At 43.4% G+C, this 10,131-nt stretch overlaps 2 pseudogenes; one reads left to right on the plus strand and one right to left on the minus strand.

Moving 5' to 3' along the window:
• Positions 1–4,619: 4,619 nt before the first annotated feature.
• Positions 4,620–4,736, minus strand: LOC136650169 (5S ribosomal RNA; annotated as a pseudogene).
• A 3,170-nt stretch (positions 4,737–7,906) lies between these two features.
• LOC136649923 (5S ribosomal RNA) lies at positions 7,907–8,024 on the plus strand (annotated as a pseudogene).
• Positions 8,025–10,131: the final 2,107 nt, after the last annotated feature.

Raw genomic sequence — 10,131 nt, forward strand, 5'->3', positions numbered from 1 at the left:
GGGATGAGGCTACACAATGATAAGCAATGCCAGATGTTTTGTTAGGATGAAACACACAAATTGCAAGTTGTTACATCTGCAAGTGTCTTTCGATGATTATTTTTAAAAGAGGAAAGCAAAAGTTGCACAGTTAATAATACAAGAAAGTGTGGCGTCAAAAGTTTTTTAAAAGAGGTAAAAGAGAAGGCAAGGTGGACAACAACTATATTTCTATACTACAGACCCATGCCAGTTTTATTTAACTCAACTGTCATGGCTTTCCTGGAACTTATTAGACAGTCATATTCCTCCCTTACAGGGCAATAATCCTGTGTTTTCCCTGGGGAGAGGAATGTTTGTGAAATCAGTGTAAGTTTGTTGTGTTGATAACACTTTCTTACAAGAGGAAGCAAGTTCCAAGCCGAAGGACTTGCAAGTGAAAACGGGTAAACATCAGATAATAATGAATAAATATCAGTGGTGAACCAAGTGAGTGAACAGAGTAGAATGAGGACAGTAGAGAAGCACACAAGAAAAAATTAGAGCCCATTTCCATACTTCCACCCATCTAAGCACCTGTGCCAAGGTTTGCACTGCATCCTGCGGGGGGGGGGGACAAGAGGCTTGAGATTGCTGGCCCAGGTCAGGAGGAGAGAAAGGGGGTGTGTCAGGAGGTGATTGTGAGAATAAAATACTGGTGAAAGTAATGCAGGCCAGAACACAGTCCCTCCCCCCTCCACCACATTCCAATCCCCCCCACTCCACCCTCCCTCATCCCATTCCACTCTCGCCCCATTCTGCCCTCGCCTCTACCTTACCATTTTCAGCAGCCGTCGTGGGGCCCATTGGATGAGTTGCCTGTTGCGGCAGAGCTTGAAAAATGGCTCTCAATGGAGCACCATTAATTTGGTGGTAGACTCCCGCCATGATTAACTTGTAACCAAGCTCATGGGAAGGAACATCCCAGCCCATTCAGCACCTTTGTACTGAGTAGAAAAAAGCGCCCTTCCTCCCCACCAGAAGTGATCTTTTGCGGACGTTCTTCCTTCCTGTGTCAACGGTGTCCCCTTAGATGTGGCAGCCTTGTGCAGTGTACAACCCGCACAATCATATGGGGCAGGAGAGACCTGGATAAGATGCACACTCATGTTGGCAACCTTCAGTCTCGAAAGACTATGGTATCGCGCTCTGAAAGGTGGTTCTGGAACAGCGTCTAGTGTGGCTGAAAAGGCCGATTTGGGAGTGACAGTCCCTTCCACACCGGGAGCAAGTGCAGTCTGTCCCTGGTCTGTCTCCCTGGCTATGGGCCTTCCTTCTTTGCCTCTTTGCCTCAGTCTGTTGGCCAAGTGTCTCTTCAAACTGGAAAAGGCCATGCTGCACAGCCTGCCTCCAAGCGGGCCGCTCAGAGGTCAGGGTTTCCCACCTGTTGAGGTTCACTCCTAAGGCCTTCAGATCCCTCTTGCAGATGTCCTTGTATCGCAGCTGTGGTCTACCTGTAGGGCGCTTTCCTTGCACAAGTTCACCATAGAGGAGATCCTTTGGGATCCGGCCATCATCCATTCTCACAACATGACCGAGCCAACGCAGGCGTCTCTGTTTCAGCAGTGCATACATGCTAGGGATTCCAGCTCGTTCCAGGACTGTGATGCACACTAGACTCCTGTAAACAATAGTAATCAGCATGATGTGATGTGTGTGTACTTAAGGTCTTGTCAGACAGGGGGAGAGAATGAGGAGAGTTATCACTGGATAGCCCAGAAAATCTTGGGCTGGCTCAGAGAAGACTTCTCCATCTGAAAGTCTTCTCCCATCTCATCTGACTGGATTCCACATGATTAAGGTTGTGTGTGCTATCACATCTGGACCAGTTTTCTTGATCAGTTCTAAAGTAATATTTGCAGTTTATGCAAAGGGGCGGTTCAGATGATGGGAAGGATCATGGCTCAGTGCTCTGCATTCAAAAGGTCCCTCCCTGTTGCAATCCTTGCAATCTCCAGGCAGGGCAAAGGAAATTTCCTGTCTGAAACCCTAGAGAGCTGCTGACAATCTGTGTTGATAATACTGACCTACATGGACCAATGATCTGATTCAGTATAAGGCAACTTCCTGTCAGCAGCAGACCTAGGGCTGGGCAAATGGGACAAATGGCTGGGGCACTGAGCCGGCACAACTCTAGGACTGCACGGGAAGCCTTACTGAGGCTCCTGATGTGGTCAGGAACTGTACTTCCAGTTTTCCAGAAGTACAGTTTAAGACCATGAGAAAGTCTCAGAAGGCTTCTCCAGTCAGTGTTAATGTCATGCAAGGCTCCGTTGTGCTTTGGAGGTGGGGGTGGCATTGTGCGGGGGGCAGCATCATAGACCTTTGCAGATCATCTCTGGAGAGAGTTGAGGGGGAGGATCTCTTTGTAAATGAGGAGCATTTTTTTATCAGTGGTCCTGATTCCTATGTTTGGGAGCAAGTAACTCTCCTGCCCCCTATTCCTATCTTTGCTATCAGATCTGATTACATAACAAGAAAGGTGGGCTTCCAATTACATGGACATTCATGAAATATTTAAATGCAGTAAAACTAGAGGTGGTCAAATGCCTAGGTCAGCTGACGTCATTTGATGGGTCCCCTGATTTCCCAACCCTATTTCCAACACACCTCAAAAGTCCACTTTAGGCGAAATCTGATGTCAATTCTAGCACTTATTTGTCTTTACAGACCCATAGTATGTAAAAAAAGAATGATAGTTCACACATTAATACATCTCTGGCTTGACTCTGCTCCATGCTTACCAGCTGATAGGGAAATGGACTACTGGAATCAATAGTCTCCTGTAATAGTAATAATGATGTCGTCTCAAAATTATCTTTTTATTTCTATTTTTTTTTTAATAGACAGAATTTCCTCAAATAAGAATAAATCTTTAAGACACAGTCAATTTATGCACATGTCTGAAACTTTGGAGCAAGAAGATAGGGCTGCAAAAATCCACTCAAAAAAAAAAAAATCTGCAGAAATAATTTAGCTCTCTTGTCATTGCTGACTGACAGCTCTAATAAATTCCTACATTTTAAGCAGTCTTACATTTCACATGCATTTGCTCCCTGCTCCTGTGCAGAGTGGAACATCTATTGTCAAATGCATAAAATAACATTAGAAATGCAAACTTAATGTAGCCCATGGTAATGTGTTATTTAAAACTTATGAGCCCGAATAAGGGCTTATTCCTTCCAAATTGAAATTTATAGTTTCATTTTCGAGTGCTAACTTGAATACTGATGGGGCTTAGGCATGTTGCCATAAAATGAGAATGAAAAACAAAGCAAGTAACTACCAGGTATAAAACAGCTATTATGGAAATGCGAAGAGACCTTTTTTTAAAAGTGGGTTCTTGTTACCCACATCACTGATAAAGGCCACAGTGTGGATACTGTGCCTCACCGCCATTCAAGATTTGCAAAGGTTTGTCTATTCCTAACTTGGAACTGACCTTTGACCAGGTCGCCTGAATCCAGTTGGTCTCCTAAAATGCATCCAGGACAGAAAAAGAGAATTTCCAATTCTTGCAAACCCAGCCCGAGTCATAACAGTCAAGACAGAACGTTCATTCCTCTGACTGAAAAGAATCAGAAAAATCATTCCTGTGATTTTAATATTTTAATCTAAAATTGTCTAAAATTTTAGATTAAAATATTAAAAGCACAGAAATTACACTTGAAGTTATTTCAGGTCATTTGTACCCTCCAAAATATTATAGGCATGCAGCCAAAGGTCTGGATGTATTTTTGGATCAATATACGGTTCTCCACCTTTTCTGCTTCTGACCATGCTCAGCTCTCCTCTTTGCCCATTCTCTCCATTTGTCTTCTTCTCCTTCCAGGCTCCTCCACTGGGACTTCTCTTCATCACCCTCCATTGCTCACAACCCAATCCTATCAAATACCTCCTCCCCCAGTCGATGCAGATGTGCCACAGGAGGACCTGCTGCATCTTGAAAGGAGGAGTAGAACATTTCATCCATTGCGGGGGGGGGGGGGATAAGCCTCCACTGCCTGCATGGGTCTATCCTGGACCTGTGGCAGTAATTTAGCTGGTGCAAGTCTGAGTGGACCCTGGAAGGCAGATTGAGGCTTGGAAGGAGTATAGGATATCCACAACACTGCTGCTGATACTGATACCGTCCCTTCTCTGCTTCAATCCACCCTCCCCCCACCCCAGTCCCTCCCCTTCCTGCCTCATTCTGTCCAACTCCACCTCCCTCCTGCTCCCCACGCTGACTTACCAGAGCCAGGGGACATGAGCAGAGCACTGCAGCTGCTCACCATTGCAGCTGCTCACCACATGTGATGGCCCAGCTGTGCCAAATGGGCATGTCACATTTTGCAACAGCTGTAAAGGACCTTACACTGCCATAATGCTAGTTCCAGTAGCATACGGCCCTCATAGGATTGGGCTGTCACCCTCCCATTGTTACAGTTGTTTTCTAGGATCTTATGCTACCTTTGGACAGCTGCCTTCTCAGGCACCTGACTTCCTATTTCCCTGCTTCCTCTACCACTCTTTTACTGAACATTTCAGACTCCATTCTCTTCTCTTCAGGATTGGAGCAGCTTGGTTGGCAACCTTCAGTCTCAAAAGACTATGGTATAAGCCTACAGCACCCAGTATTCCCAGGTGGTCTCCCATTCAAGTACTAACCAGGCCTGACCCTGCTTAGCTTCCGAGATCAGACGAGATCGGGCCTGTGCAGGGTAACAGTTGCCTACCCCCCTCACTGACATAGAACAGCTCTGTCAATCACTAACAGAGGATTGGTGCCACTACCAAATCCTCTAAGGGCGCAATCCTAACCCCTTATGCCAGTGCTTTGCAGTACTGACATAAGGGCAATGCAGCTCTGAGGTAAGGGAACAAACATTCCCTGACTTTGAGGAGGCCTCTGTGAGTGACGCCCAACTGCAGGATGCAGCACATGTCCCATTGGCGCCACTATGCCAGTGCTGGAAAGCACTGACATAAGGGGTTAGGATTGCACCCGAAGTCAGCCCTACACACACACACCTGAATTGAGCCAGCACCGCCTCACTTTGGGCTTGCATTTGCCACACTCACCACTGCTGTTAATTTATACATGGGAAGAAGAGGCACAGGCAGTAAGAGGAGCAGGCAGGTGAGCAGTCAGGCATGTCAGGTAAATTCTTGCTATGCCATTGCCATTATTTAGCAGAGGATGGAAACGAAGGCCTTGATTTGGATCCTATAATCCACAGGCAAAGTTCTCCTCAAGCAATCAGACTTTTCTGCTTCCTCCTTCCCACTGCAGTTCTTTCCAGCCCCCTTGAAAACTCACTCTTGAGGATTTGCAAGATCATTTGCAATAGAATTGATGTGATGGAAGAGGGCTTTGACTGTTGGGGTGAAATCAGTGATCCCCTTGCTATGGAAGAAGTGCCTTCCAGTCAGGCAAGGGCCTCAATGGAATCAAGTTATTTGCCCTTCTCAACATTCCATCACATTCTATCACATCCTCCCAATGTTCCATCACACTGCAGCATCATTCTTTAGTACAACTAAAACCAAACCAGAGAAAGGTACAAAGGGTGGGGTTACACAAGTAGGAGCTGGATCAGTGCTTATAGCACAGGAAGAAAGTCACCCAAATCCAACTGCTGTGGTGCTCTAGTTTGACACATACACATGACTCCTTAAAACTCCTTTACCATTGTCATAAAAGTGAGTGGCTCCCATTCATGCCAAAGCAAATAAGGAAAAGCACTATGCTTGGAGGATACTACTCTAGTGTGGGCAAAATGGCTCCCTACTTGTGACATAGGGTTGATCTAGTCCCCGCCAAGTGGAATACTATGTGACTCCATGCGCAGAAATGTGTTGTGCCCCCAGGGGTCCCTGTAATATACAGACCCACTTCTGGCATGCACACACTGGCCATCATAATGACATCCATTTAACTCGTTAACTTATACGTTGCTGCTCTGTTGATTCTGGAAGCAACATTTATGTTTACTAAATGTAGACCAGATTTATGTTTTTAAAATGCTACAATCTCTCAAATTTAGTTGAATTATGGATTTTAAGAAACAAAGGAGATTCAGAAAAAAACATGTAGTAAAATAAAATAAGTTGATCTAACCTAATAAAGTGGAAAAAAGCCCATCTGAACCGTTCTCATTGTAAATGGTGTTGTTGTCTCTTAGAGTGACCTAATACAATATTAATAATGGACAAAGAAGGGGGTTATTTGTAACGGCAAATTCTTGTAACTATGGCCATCTCCATCACTGCGGATTTCATGGAGATCGCTCTGGCCTAATTTCATCTGACTTTGAATGTGTGCAAATCACAGGGAAATATGAACTGACTCCAACCTGAGAAAACCAACAAAGACAGAAAATCATTTCAAATTGCATCCTTATCAATATTTTACTAAGCTCGGGTGGCTAGACATCTTGTGTCATCCCCAATGCAGGACATTCATTTCTAAGAATTTGAACTCTGGCTTAGAGAAGTTTGTAAGCACAATGTTGACTGTCAGGAATTTTCAATCGGAAATGAAAATCTGCTGCTTGTTCATCTGAATGCACATTGCATGAAATTAACAATTACTTGCCTGAAGTTGGTACATTGGTTAGCACAAACTTTTCATGGGGCTTGCAATAAATAATGTTTGGAAAAACCATTTATTTTACATACTGTTCCCTGCCTACAGTATACTAATAGGCTGTGCAATCATATATCTACTTGGAATTCATTAACATTGACACGACTGTGACCTTGAATTTACAGATCAATGTCATGATACCATTAAAGTCCTTCTTGATACCCAGAAGCAAAGGGGTTTGCTTTTGTTCCATCCTCAATAAATCCCTCTGGTGATGCCTCAAAAGTTTGAGAGCTTTTTTATGTTTCTCCTACTGCTAAGAAAAACAGAAAATGGACTCCAACCTTGACCTTTGACAGGAGTCCCCAATTTGATTAGTTTAAAGTATTTACCAAATTAGGCCATGAGATATCAAAGGAGTTTTAGGGTATTTTGTTTCATAAAACAGTTCTCTGGGATCGAGGAAAACAAACTGGTAAAATCATGTGAAATGCGCATAAACTAACATCCAGAACAGTGGAAACTTTCAGAATGTTTTTCTCCCTTGAAGTTTTGTGCAGAATATGCTAAGGCAACTCACAACAGAGTAATAGATAAGAACAAGACCTGAAAGATGCATAAGTGGATGCAGGCAAATCAAATGAAGCAGAGAAATCCTGACACATTTGGATGATCTTTCGTCATAGAAATAAGCTCCATGTAGTAAAAAAACAGTTTTATGTGTACATATTAGAAAGCATCTTCAGCATACAGTTCATGCTGTGTAAAGGCCTTTTTTTTAAATCTGTATTTGTCAAGATTAATGGTTAAGAGTAGAGCAGGTAAAGCAGAAATGGGCCAACCAAGAACAGCTCCGTTCGTCTAACAGCCTGAGTAAGTTGCTCACACTGAGGAGCCAAGCCAGAGTCTGTTGCTTAGTGGGTTTACTGGTTTGCTTAATAGGTTTACCTGATCCTTGCTGAGGTAGCCACAACACCACCTTTTGGCCATCAATACTAATGGCACTATTTCATGGACCTAGATACCAACTTTCTTCTATTACCTTAGTGGTAGGGACCATAGGACACCTGTCCTGCTAGAATTTCTCATTCCAGTCCTGTAGCACCTTAGTATATAAGGAATATAAGGTTTGCATATTCAAACACCCATTTGAAGTGTACTATTTTCTTATAGCAATTTCAAATCAGACAATGCCATAACAAAAGCAGAGTTGCTACCAAAGTGTCCTCTATAGCAAAGTGTGAAGTGAATTCCTCAAGCAAAACAGCTGAGGAATTTTGAGAGAGACTTCAATCGTTTGGATTAACCTAGCAGTGAGGGAGCATTTTTCCACCCTGCACATGCCCGATCTCATCTGATCTCGGAAGCTAAGCAGGGTCAGGCCTGGTTAGTACTTGGATGGGAGACCGCCTGGGAATACTGGGTGCTGTAGGCTTAGACCATAGTCTTTCGAGACTGAAGGTTGCCAACCATTTCTCATTGTGTGAGGTAATGGTGCCTGGGCATCTCTGCCCTGTGACTGGCTTTCACCCTGTGACTGTGAATGGACTTTTAAGTGCTATTCTTCTGACGAAACACCAGAGGAATTTTGAGGGAGCTGAAAGGCATTTCAATACAGCTAGCAAAACCTAACCATCAGGTATTGCATATCTCTAAATAATTTTAGATAGCAAAATGAGCAAAGAGGTAAACATATTTATTGACCTCTTAAAGAGGAATTCAATAATAACACTATCAAAATCTTCTCCAAATTTTAGAAGCCATTTTAGGTTCACCACTACTATGTGGGATTATTTCAAATTATTATCTTAAAACTATTCAGAGCTGGGTTGCTGTGGGCTCAACTGAGTTTTATGCTAGTGCGGAAAAAGCATGTGCTTTAAACCCTGTAGGCAGAAAAGCTGCAGAAGGAAGGGGTGCAATTGTGGATCAGAGAAGGGGAAAAGGCGAACACCTTCTCCTTCATTGTTCTGCTTCACATTGCCCACTTCTGAAGCTGCTTTTTTCATGGGTTTGTCTAATTCTATCTCAAATTCTAAGTGCAAATGTGTAGTGTAAAAGCAGGACATTGCTTTTCTGCCCTCTTGTTTGTCTAGTGGTGAACATGGCAACAAGCGTGGGAACCCTGTAGGTATTCTCCACTCATATTTTAAAATGGTCCTTGCCATTTTAGGAGTTTTCTGAGGGAGGTCATCTTCCACATGACATACCTTCCTTGCAATTTCACTACTCAGGAGTACCCTTCTCAGGTACAAAGCCACACACTGTACTTATAGTGCAGCTTTATACTGTACTGTGAATTCCCATATTTTATAAGTGCTAATTCAAGAATGGTATTAAAACCCTTTCCTAATACACAGAAGCAAAAAGCAGGTCTTCCTTGTCAACATACAGCGACATGAAGAAAACAGAGAAGGCAGCTGAACCTCTGCCTTGCCTCAACGCCAATAAATGATATTTTCCTCCCTAAATCAGGTCTCCCTGTGGTATCTTCTCTACATTCCATGTTGATTTGTTCAGCTTACACTGTTTGAATTTCCTAATAAGGACTGAATAGCGGATGAATGTTTTCGATAAGTTACTTGAGAGTTATCTTGCAAGTGTGTTGGTTAGACATGGACCGGCCTTCAGAGCCTCGCAGCTTCTGAGTTCCTCACAATGAGATGGAGGATGGCGATTGTGACGATGAACTATTTCTAGGCTAATCTTTTAAGGCTTTCGATGGACAGGGAAGAGGGGGAAAAAAACCAAAATAAAATAAAATAAATAAATTGCAAGAAGGAATGGGAGGGAGGGGGGAAAACATAACAGCTGCGTTCAGGCCTGTCATCGCGGCAGTAGCTGCCCCAGTCCGTGTCTAATGTAAGGGTTATGGAATATCATAATCCCTTCTCTGAGCTCCTTTACAGCAGCAATGATGACTAAATTTCTTGTGTCTTATCACACTGTCACAGGCTCGAACCAGGAATAGGAACTCTGAAGAAAACACAGCATGGAAACTAGAGAGCAGATGATCAGATTAACTTGTATTGGATTTTTTTTTTTCTGTAAGCAGGGCCACAATCTGACTGGAACAGGCTGTATTCTGGGGCCTATGGAGACTTAAGCCATCCACTGCCCCCCCTCTTTCCCCTGCCCAGTCTTATCCCCCTCAACATTTATTTATTTTAAGTATATAGATATATAAATCTTATTATATCGATTCCATCTCTTCTACCACTCAACCGAAGAGCCCCTTTAGACATTCAAAGTCATCTTGCAAGAAGATGGGGTTAGCAGTTAGCAATTCAGACCTCACACGGGTGGTATCCAATGGGAGGAAGGATTTCAAGAGGCCTTTCAAAACATCAGAGCTCAAATCAAAAGGTAACATTTCCCTTGGTATTCAATCAGACTTTTTTTTTTTTTGTCTTTTTTGACCTGTGTAGAATCTACCACAGCAAAAGAAAATCTCTAATCTCTGTTGAGTATATCTGCTGTCTCCCAGCATCTGAATGGTGTTGGTGGGCTGAATTGTGGAAGAAATAGGGAGGACAGCCACA

Source organism: Tiliqua scincoides, chromosome 4 (genome assembly GCF_035046505.1).
Source record: "Tiliqua scincoides isolate rTilSci1 chromosome 4, rTilSci1.hap2, whole genome shotgun sequence".
Lineage (NCBI taxonomy): Eukaryota > Metazoa > Chordata > Lepidosauria > Squamata > Scincidae > Tiliqua > Tiliqua scincoides.